Raw genomic sequence first — 10,981 nt, forward strand, 5'->3', positions numbered from 1 at the left:
CTCTTCCAGATTTTTGAAATTATACACTGAGTTATTGTTTGTTAACTATAGTCACCCTACTGTGCTGCAGAACACTAGAGCTCATTCCTCCCATCTAGCTGTAAATTTGTATCTGTTAACCAACATCTCCCTATCCTCCCCTTGCCCCACCCTTTGCATCCTCTAATAACTACAATTCTAGTCTGTACTTCTGTGAGCTCAATTTTCTTTTTAGCTCCCACTTATGAGTGAGAACATGGGGTGCATTAGTTCGTTTTCACACTGCTGATAAAGACATACCCGAGACTGGATAATTTGTAAAGAAAAAGAGGTTTAATGGACTTACAGTTGCATGTGGCTGGGGAGGCCTCACAATCATGGTGGAAGGTGAAAGGCATGTCTTACATGGCAGCAGGCAAGAGAGAATGAGAGCCAAGTGAAAGGAGAAACCCCTTATAAAACCATCAGATCTTGTGAGACTTATTCAATACCAGGAGAACAGAATGGGAGAACTGCTCCCATGATTCAGTTATCTCCCACCAGTTCCCTTCTGCAACACATGGAAATTATGGGAGCTAAAGTTCAAGATGAGATTTGGGTGGGGACACAGCCAAACCATATCATGTGGTATACATCTTTCTATGCCAGACTTATTTCATTTCACATAATATCCTCCAGGCCCATCCATGTTTCTGTGAATGACAGGATTTCATTGTTTTTTTTTTTTATGGCTGAGTAGTAGTCCATTGTGTACACATACCACATTTTCTTTATCTATTCATCTGTTGATGGACACTTAGATTGATTCCATATCTAGGGTATTGTGAATATTGCTGGAATAAACATGGGGACATGGGGTGCAGATATTTCTTCAATATACTGATTTCCTTTCCTCTGGATAAATACTCAGTAGTGGTGTTGCTAGATCATATGGTACTTTTGTTTTGCTTTGCTTTGTTGTTTTTTTGTGTGTGTGAAACCTCCACACTGTTTTCTACAGCAGCTGTACTCATTTACATTCCCACTGATGGGCCCCATTTGAACCAGCTGGATCAGAGGTGGGTCAGAAGGAAGCGAGATACCGGGGAAGCAATGCTTTAGTGCAGTGGATTTCAACTCTGGCTGCACATTAAAATCACCTGGAGAGGTAAAAAAAAATGCCAATGCCTGGGCATTACACCCAGAGCAATGAAATCAGAACCTCTGGGGAGGGGTTTTGTCACTGTTATATTTTTAAAGCTTTCCAGGTGGCCTCATGCAAAGAAAGGTCGAGGGCCACAGCCTTGGTGGCTTCACACTCTTGTTTGCTTTGTAGCAGTGGTCCTCTTTTGGAATGCAGAGATGATGAAATATTGTGTTTCCAGGTGGATGGTCTGTCTATTAAGATTGGAAACCTAAATCCAAGCCTCAGTGCAGCCCTGTGTGAGCCTCTTTGCCTTACTAATGACAATTCTTTACATAAGGATAGATTTTGTAGAGGTGAAAACTGAGGCCCTGAGAGGTTATTTTTCCATCAGCTAGTAGGCGCTAGAGTCAGAATTAGAGCACAATTCCTATGGTCTGGGATGGCATATGGAAAACACCTGGCCACAGGAGCATGTGCCAGAAACCATCTCCGTCAGGGCACCAAATCTACTTTGTATTCAGAAATTCGTAGCTTTCTTTCTAAAAAGGGTATCTGAGATGGTATAAACTTCAACCTATATCTGTCCATGAGCCTAGCTATAGTGGGTGCTCAGAAGTGAGTAGTGTTCTCTTCTAGACTGCTGGGGTCTCAGAGGTGGAAGAAGAAAGACAAGGAAACAGGCAAAGTGAGATGTGGACCACCCATTCCCAGTGGGGTCATATATTGAATGCCCCTGCCAGTGTCCCTTCCCCAATCCAGAATAACCCCATTTCCGTGTGTGGCGAACCTTTGGCCATGCGGCTGCTGGCACCATGCATGGCCTTTCTGGCCACGTAGCTGGCTCTCCACTGCACTGCCCCGGAGAAACCCCTCCTCTTTGCCCCTCCTCAGCTCTATCATGGACATGCCCTGCTTTTGCCCTCTCTGTTCATCCAGTCCCCTGAACCTGTTGGTGCCCAGCACCTAAAGGGGAAACTTCTTTCATTTTCCATTTCCTCAGATTCAAAAAACAAAAACCAATAAACCTCAGCACAGCCTGACTCATTGTAGGCATTCAGTATGTATTCATTTCTACCTTCACCTCCTCGGAGCACAGCCTCCAAACTGCTGATCCCTAAGTAGTCCATGCACTGGCTTCATCCTCTTCAAGCATCCCTTTCACAATGGGGCCCAGAAATGTCAGGGGCAACAATGTTTTTCGTAGCACAGCCTTTGAAATTCTGCCTCCAGCCTTGTTCTCTGGTCTAGCCAATCTCCTCACTGTCCTAGCCCAAGCCTTGCTGGCCCTGGCCTCCCCGAGTTGTTTCATCAGCCTTCAGTACCCACCCTACTCCATCTCTGGCCAGATCCTACACTCCCTTCCCGGCCCTGTTCACATCCCACTGGCCCCAAGACAGCTCCCTGGTCTTTGCCATCTCACTGATCACATTTTCCTGCACATTTCGGTAGCATTTTAATCCAGAACTCTCCCATATGTCATTCATTGTATATTATTGTTTCATTTTGTATTATTTCCTATTAGTTTACAATTGCTAGCCTTTTCTCCCTGCAGGGACTTTGTATTACCTCAAAAGTTAAGCCAGAACTAGGTTTCCCAGAATCTCTTTCCCTGTATGGCTCTGGATTAAGATTGGCCAAAGGAGAAATTTGCTCAAGAATTGGAAGGCAGAAGAAAAGCAGCAACTGTGATGTTCTGAAGGTCAATGTCGAGCACCTGGCACAGGTTGCTGCAGAGCTGCGTCCCATCTTGCAGATGTGGTCCACAGCCAGAACCCTTGCTCCTATAGCTCTACCTGATCCCAACTTTCAGCTCCCAGAGTCCCAGGCAGGCGCATGTGTAACTCTGTGGCAGAGGGTGACATCTTATTCTGATCATCACCACCAGAGAAATTGGAAGTGGTGACACACATGGGTTTTAGTTCGTCTTTGTGGGTTCTACTGGGTTCTCATGGGTTCCGGTTTGTCCTTGCTTTCTCCCACGTTATGTGCAGATTTTCTTCCTGACTGATGGCCCTGTTGACCTGTACTGACTTCTGGCCACCACCAGACACAAAGGCATCAGCCTTCCATAGACTTCTTCATCAGCTCCCACAACTGCATAAAGTCTAATTGGTATAATAAATTCCTTATTGCATATCATGCATAGTTCTGCTTCTCTGATTGAATTCTAACAGATACATTCCCCCTTAGGTTACAGACACCTTGAAGAAAGGGGTCAGTGGCTCATGCCTGTAATCCCAGCACCTTGGGAGGCCAAGGCTGGAGGACTGCTTGAGCCCAGGAGCTTGCGACCAGCCTGGGCAAACAGAGCAAAAAAGTTAACTGGGCATGGTGGCATGGACCTGCAGTCCTAGCTACTTGGAAGACTGAGGCAGGAGGATCACCTGAGCCCAAGAGTTTGAGGCTGCAGTAAGCTATCATCACACCACTGCATTCCAGCCTGGGCAACAGAGTGAGACCTTCTGTCTCTCTCTCTCAAAAAAAAAAAAAAAAAAAAAAAGAAAACAGAAAAAGAAAAAGGAATGATATCCCTTTTCCCCCTGGAATCTATGCCTGTGATCAACAAAATCTTACTTTAGAATTTATGAACCACATGAAGTCTCTGTTGCTTCTCTCTACCTCTCCCACCCTTTCCCTCCCTGCTTCCTTCTTCTAGTACTACTATTTCTTCTACTTCTTTGCTTCCACTTTTCCTCCTCCTTTTCCTGCTTTATTTTCTTCTCCTCCTTCTCTTCTTCCCTTTCTTCCTCCTCCTTTACAACTTAAAAAAAAATGTAAAACTAATTTTAGCTTACAGACCATACAAAAGCAGGCCATAGTTTTTGGATCCTTGGTCTATTCCAGATCAATCATTCTCAAAGAAGTGGCACTGCACTCCAGAGGGTATTTTTTTGAGGGGAGGCAGGCACAGCGATTGGGGGGTATTACTACATTTATTAGGTAAGGTCTAGGGATGATGAACATCCTGGAATATATCAGGCAGTCCCAACCAAGAAAGAAAAGCATGTATAGTATTCAAATTTGAGTCACCCAAGTAACATCTCTTGCAGTGGTCTGCATCTGTAGCTGTCAATTCCATAGTGATTTATGTGTTTAAATGTAAACATCTGACTGCTTCTTCATCTTGCAGGTTAGTTTTGCCTGCGTATTTGAACAATTGTCAACCTTTATTTCTTTAAGTATTTTTTCTGTCCCTCCTCCTCCCAGGAATTCCAAATACACTTATATTAGGTGGCTTAAAGGTGTCCCACAGCTTGATGATGCGCTACTATTTTTTTTTTTCTTTAGTATTTTTTCTCCCTGTGTTTTATTTTGGATAATTTCTATTGCTATGTTTTAAAATTCACTTGTATTTTATTCTGCAATTTCTTTGTTTGTTTGTTTGTTTGTTTGTTTGTTTTTGAGATGGAGTCTCGCTCTGTCACCCGGCTGGAGTGCAGTGGTGCGATCGCGACTTACTGCAAGCTCTGCCTTCCAGGTTCACACCATTCTCCTGCCTCAACCTCCCAAGTAGCTGGGACTATAGGCGCCCGCCACCATGTCCGGCTAATTTTTTGTATTTTTAGTAGAGACGGGGATTCACTGTGTTAGCCAGGATGGTCTCGATCTTCTGACCTCGTGATCTGCCTGCCTCAGCCTCCCAAAGTGCTGGGATTACAGGCGTAAGCCACTGCGCCCAGCCATTATTCTGCAATTTCTAATCTGCTGTGAATTGCATCCAGTGTATGTTTCATCTCACACACCATAATGTTCATTTCTAGAATTTCAATTTGTTTTTTTCCCTATATCTTCCATAGTTTAAAGGCCCAGTCTTTACTCTAGGTTATGGAACATATGAAATACAGTTACATTAATGCTTCAGGCATACTTACCTGCTAATTTTATTATCCTATCTACTAATTCTATCATTGATTTTTATCCTCATTATGTGTCATATTTTTTGCCTCTTCACATCCATGATGATTTTTGATTAGATGACAGAGATCACCAATTTTACCTTAATGGCTTCTTGCATGATTTTGTATTTCTATAAATATTCCTGAGCTTTGTTCTGTCATACAGTTAAGTTACTTGGAAAAGTTCGAGCCTTCCAGACCTTGCCCGCAAGCTTTGGTAAGTGATAAGAATAGTATTTGGTCTAGGGTTGTTTTGCTCACTACTGAGGCAGAATCCTTCTAAGTACTCTATCTTCATGAATTATGAGATTTTCTATTCTGACTGATGTTAACTGGTACTGTTTCTGGCACCCTGTGAGTGTTCGGAATCCTCTAATCCCTTTAATCTTTGTGAATGATTCTTTTTCTATTCTCAGGCAGTTTTTTTTTTTTTTCCTTTTCTTTTAGAAGGAATCTTGCTCTGTTGCCCAGGCTAGAGTGCACGATCTTGGCTGACTGCAACCTCCCCCTCCCGGGTTCAAGCGATTCTCCTGCCTCAGCCTCCTGAGTAGCTGGGACTACAGGTGCCTGTCACCATGCCCGGCTAATTTTTGTATTTTTAGTAGAGATGGGGTTTCACCGTGTTGGCCAGGATGGTCTCGATCTCCTGACCTTGTGATCCACCCACCTCAGCCTCCCAAAGTGCTGGGATTACAGGTGTGAGCCACTGCGCTTGGCCTCTCAGGCAGGTTTCTTACCTGCATACTCTGATCACTACTCTGTTAAATAGTCAAGGAGGATAAGTATTCTCTTCAGATTTCCAGAACTCTGTCTCTGAACAGCCTTCTCCTCCTCAATATTGTGCCCTATGAATTCTAGCCACGTTGACCTTCCCAGACTTACAGTTCTGTCTTCTCAACTCAGGAAGATCTCTGAGCTCCATCTGCATTCTTCCTTCCTGTGCTATGGCCTGGAAACTTTTATAAGGTAATGAGGAGGTCAATTGTGGGGCTAGCCTCCTTTGTTTCTCATCTCTTGAGGATCACTGCCCGTTGTTGCTTGATTCCAGCGATTGATTCCCTTTGTTGCTTGAGGGCCATAGTTTCATATATTTTGTCCAGTATTTTTGTTGTTTTAGGTCAGAAGGTAATTTTGGTCTCCGTTACTCCATCTTGGCCAGAAGTGTAAGTCACTCACCTATGCATTTATATGTCAAAATACTGCACATATAATTTTAGTTTAAGCTACTTTTAAAAAATCTCCTTCATTTTCCATTTAGCATTCCATTTAGGGTATTACATTGATTTTTTGGAAATTCTGTTATTGGCAGTTTCTACTGCTTATCAATTCCATTTAAAGACAGTGCATAGGATATTCTAAAATAGCTGTTAAACAAAGAGAAAATTGGGCCTGATAGGGTGAGAATCACAGCTCTAATACCTAGAGTGACCTCATAATGTATTGTCTAAAGGAGATACTTTTGACAGTGAAAGAAGGTGTTGTTAGTAATTATATCAGGACCATGGCCTACACCAGGACTATCCCAGGCAGCCTAGGACATATTTGTACCCCATCTCTATTTTATGCCTTTACACAATTCTTTACTTAGTTCTAAAGCCTTTATTGAGCCTGCTTTCTTTGTCCAGCTGAGTGCCACATGTTCACATCACAAAGATCAATAAGGCAAACTCTGAAAGATGGACAGAGATAGAGGAGACGGTCCTTTATAACACAATGTGATCTGTGCTCCAATAGAGGTGAGCACAAGAGCCTTACGAAGGCTCAATGAAGAGCATGTCTGACCGCAGGGGAGGGAACTTAGGGTGGAGAAGATGAGTCGAAGTATGTTCATAGGGGCTGTGGGATGAGAGGTGGTGGGAAAGGTATTCCAGACAGTGTGTGTCAAAGCGAAGAGCCAGGAGAACACAGATAGGATTTTTTTTTTTAAACTCCAAGATGGAAGAGTGTTCTGATTGGCTGGAAAACAACATACATGGGAAGCTGTATGGAAATGAGTGGAGAAAGGTAATACTTATAGCAACAGCAGTGAATATTTAGTGCCCACTTACCACATGTTGGACACAGTTCCAGGTACTCTGAACATACTCACTCATTTAATCATTACAACAGCCCTATGAGATAGGCACTACTATTATCGCCATTTTCAGGTGAGGAATCTGAGGCCCAGAGAGAGTAAGTACATTGCCCAGGGCCACACAGCGAGTATGTGGTAGGTTCTGGAGCTGAATGCAGAGTCCCTTCACTCTAAACTCCTGAGAGCCAGATGCTATAAGGCCTTGTTATTCCAAGTGGAGGAATGCTAAGGACATAATCCTGCAGGTGACCAGGAACCCCTGAAGCATTTGAAGCAGGGGAGTGACTTAAAACAAGGTGGTGTAAGAAAGTGCTCCCAGAGCAGTATCAAAGCTGGATGTAGTGGATGTCTCCATTAGTCACAAGAGGTAGTAAGAGGTTGAGCTAAAGCAGCTGCAGCAGGGATGCAGAGGATGTATTCCCTGAACCCTTATGGGCAGAGACCTTTGGCCTCAGTGACTATGGTGAAGGGTGCAGAGGAGAAGCTCAAGAAGATGACAGGTGTCTGGCTTATGCCCCTGTGTGAACCTGAAGCCTCTCATAGACATGCCAGTTACAGGAGGAAAAGCAGGTTTGTTTGGGAAAGAGGTTTCTAGACTATGACTTCCATTTTAGCCATGTAGTTTTTGAGGTGCTTGTACAAGTTCTAGGTGGAAATGTCCAGGAGGCAGTGGGGAACTCAAAAGTAGATCTCAGGAGAGACGCTTGGGCCAGAGGGCTTGGGGAATCATTAGCATGGGGGTGGGAGGAGAGGCAGGCAGATCACGAGGTCAGGAGATGGAGACCATCCTGGCTAACACGGTAAAACCCCGTCTCTATTAAAAAAAATACAAAAAATTAGCCGGGCGTGGAGGCAGGTGCCTGTAGTCCCAGCTACTTGGGAGGCTGAGGCAGGAGAATGGCATGAACCTGGGAGGCGGAGCTTGCAGTGAGCCGCGACCGTGCCACTGCACTCCAGCCTGGGTGCACTCCAGCCTGGGTGACAGAGCAAGACTCCGTCTCAACAAAAAAACAAAAACAAAAACATAAATTTATTCTCTTACAGTTTTGGAGGCTAGAAGTTCAAAACAAGGTGTTGGCAGCACCATGCTCTCTCTGAAGATGCTAGGAAGAATCTGTTACACACTTTTCCATTCGCTTCTGGGGTTTCCTGCAAGCCCTCACATTCCTTGGCTTGTAGATTCATCAGCCCAGTTTCTGCCCCCATCATCCTGTGGCCTCCTCTCTGTGTGTGCACCTGCATTCCCTCTCCTCTTCTTCTAAGGACACCAGTCATAGTAGATTAAAGGTTCACTCCTAACTAATTACATCTGTAACAACCCTATTTCCAAATAAAGTCACATTCTAAGATTCCTAGGAAGAACATGAATTTTTGGGGGGGTTGTGAATACTGTTCAACCTGGGACATGGAGTAAATAAATGGCAAGCAAGATTACGGATTACTTTAAGCTAGAGAGGGAGATAGGGTTAAATGTAGGACTGTTTTTTTTTTTTTTTTTTTTTTTCCAGGACTGGAGAGGTTTAAACATGTTACTACATTGAATAAATGAAAGAGCCATGGACATGGAGAGGCTAAAGATTCTGAACTAAGCACAAGTAATTGATAGCACAAGCTCCCAACGGGCTGGGGCCTGGAGCGCAGATGGAAGGATCAACTGTGGGCAGAACTGGGGTGTGGGAGGGGTATGCAGATGCAGATGTGTTTGATGGTGGGGGGCAGAAGCTGAGTGGGGCGAAGTGTGACAGGGCAGCTCTGAGCACCCTGGAGGTGTTCACCAAGCAAATCAAGAGCAGATGGTGGAGCAAGCAGCTGAAATAACAGCTTCTGAAATCAGCCCTACTTTGTGGGGAGAGGCTTAGTTAAGGATTCTAGCCATGAGAACCAAGAAGAGGAGGATAATCTGTTCATTTCTGTTATGGGGCTTTGGGGGAGCAGTTTCAGCCTCAACCTGGAGAATGTTTTAGAAGGCCAGAGAGAGGAACCCTGCAATCATGTGAGCCGGCCCCTCACTTTGAGATGAAGAGTCCACACAGCAGTAACACTGCCCTCTATCTAGTGGTTCTGGAGTGTGGCAATCTGGAGGGGTCATTATGGAAAAGGGCTGAAGCATTAGAATGTAGGCCCAATACTGAGATAGAAAGAGGATTCTCCGAGGTGACTTAGGCAGGGTGGTGGTGGTGGAGGTGGATGTAAGAAGCCCTCTGCTACCTCAGTCCCAGAGTGGAATTCAATTCATCAAGAGCGGAGTCAATCACCATTTAGGTCCCTGTGTTAGCCTTAATTTATTCCTCAGGTATGGAGAATATGCCTCAAGATGCATTCAAAGTGTAAGCTACCTCTTCCTCAGCAGATTTGCAATTCTGTCATCTGGAAACTCTCTGACATCTCCCTCAGTTCTTCCCACTCTTTTGCTCCAACACATTTTAAGACCAGGCCCCTTAGCCGTAGAACCAGCATGAAAAACAAGTAGGTTTCAGGAAACATTATCCCAAATGGAATCTCTATTGTACTCTGTTTATCAGATGGAAAGCTTAAAACAGTGTAAGAGTTTTCACAGGGTGTATTTATATGACACCAGTTTTGGGTCCATAGACAGGGGCTTCTTCTAGATCAAAGTGCTCCATTGTCCTATTGATACTGGCCTGAAATCTGAGTAGATAAAACATATTTAAGGAGAGATGAGATTCTAACCCTTAATAGCAAAAAGCAGGGCTGAGCCCTAGGCCCATGTTTTTACACATATTATACAATTCAATGTGTTGTGCTACAGCTAGAACACTAGTTCTCAACCAGGGGCGATTTTGCTTTCCAGGGTACATTGGCAATGTCTGGAGACATTTTTGGTTTTTTTTTCCATTTTCAAAAATTGTGGCAAAGCACCTAACATAAAATTAGCCATTTGAACCATATCATGTGTATAGTTCAGTGGCACTAAGCACATTCATACTGGTGTGCAACCATCACTACTATCCATCCATAGAACTCTTTTCATTTTGCAAAACTGAAACTCTGTACCCATGAAACACTAACTCCCTCTTCTCCTAGCCCCTGACAACCATCATTTGACTTTCCGTCTCCATGATTTTGACGACTCTAGGTACTTCACGTAAGTGGAATCATACTGTCGAGGGATTTTTGATGGTCACAACTTGGGGTGGGGTGCTGCTGGTGTCTAGTGGGTCGAGGCTAGGGAGGCCACTCAACATCCTGCAATGCACTAGACAGTCCCCACAAGAAAGCATTAACCCCAAACATCAATCCTACCAAAATTGAGAAACTCTGAGCTAGAAAAATCCCCTTAGTAATCTCAAGCCATGGAGTATCAGTCAATAGAGACTAGTTATGTTGCAATAAGAAACCACCTCCAGATTTCTGTGGTTTAACACAACAACTTATTTTTTTTGCTCTAACATGGAGCATCCTTAATCAGCAATTCAGGCTGGTGGGAGTTCTATCCTGACCTGGGCTTCTGTGATGACTGAAACAGGAAAAGGATCAGTGATAAATTGTGCACTGGCTTTTAAAGCTCCCATTGGAAGTGTCCAGGTCATTTGTGGTCACATTTTCTTGGCCAGATCAAATCACAGGTCCACATCTCACTTCAAAGTGAGTAAGAAAGTGCATTTCTACTCTGAAGAAGGACAACCACCACACCTAGCAATTAAAAATAAACTTCATAGTGTTATCACCTGCTTGAAGTGCTGATCTCAGAGCAAGCCTACTAGTAGGAGTGGTGCAGGCTGCAGGTTTTTTTTGTTTTGTTTTGTTTTTTTGAGACTGCACTCCAGCTTTACTCTGTCACCCAGGCTGGAGTACAGTGGCATGATCACAGTTCATTGCAGCCTTGACCGCCCCAGCACAAGCAATCCTCTCACCTCAGCCTCCTGATTAGTTGAGACTACAGGG

At 44.1% G+C, this 10,981-nt stretch overlaps 1 long non-coding RNA gene across 1 annotated transcript; it reads left to right on the top strand.

The window, feature by feature from the left end:
- Window positions 1–6,531: 6,531 nt before the first annotated feature.
- Window positions 6,532–8,424, top strand: LOC126935998 (uncharacterized). Its single transcript, XR_007719367.1, has 3 exons — window positions 6,532–6,737; window positions 6,937–7,005; window positions 8,120–8,424. It is a non-coding gene; the product is annotated as an uncharacterized LOC126935998 (long non-coding RNA).
- The last annotated feature ends 2,557 nt before the right edge of the window (window positions 8,425–10,981 follow it).

The sequence above is a fragment of the Macaca thibetana genome, chromosome 14 (genome assembly GCF_024542745.1).
Source record: "Macaca thibetana thibetana isolate TM-01 chromosome 14, ASM2454274v1, whole genome shotgun sequence".
In the NCBI taxonomy this organism is placed as follows: Eukaryota; Metazoa; Chordata; class Mammalia; order Primates; family Cercopithecidae; genus Macaca; species Macaca thibetana.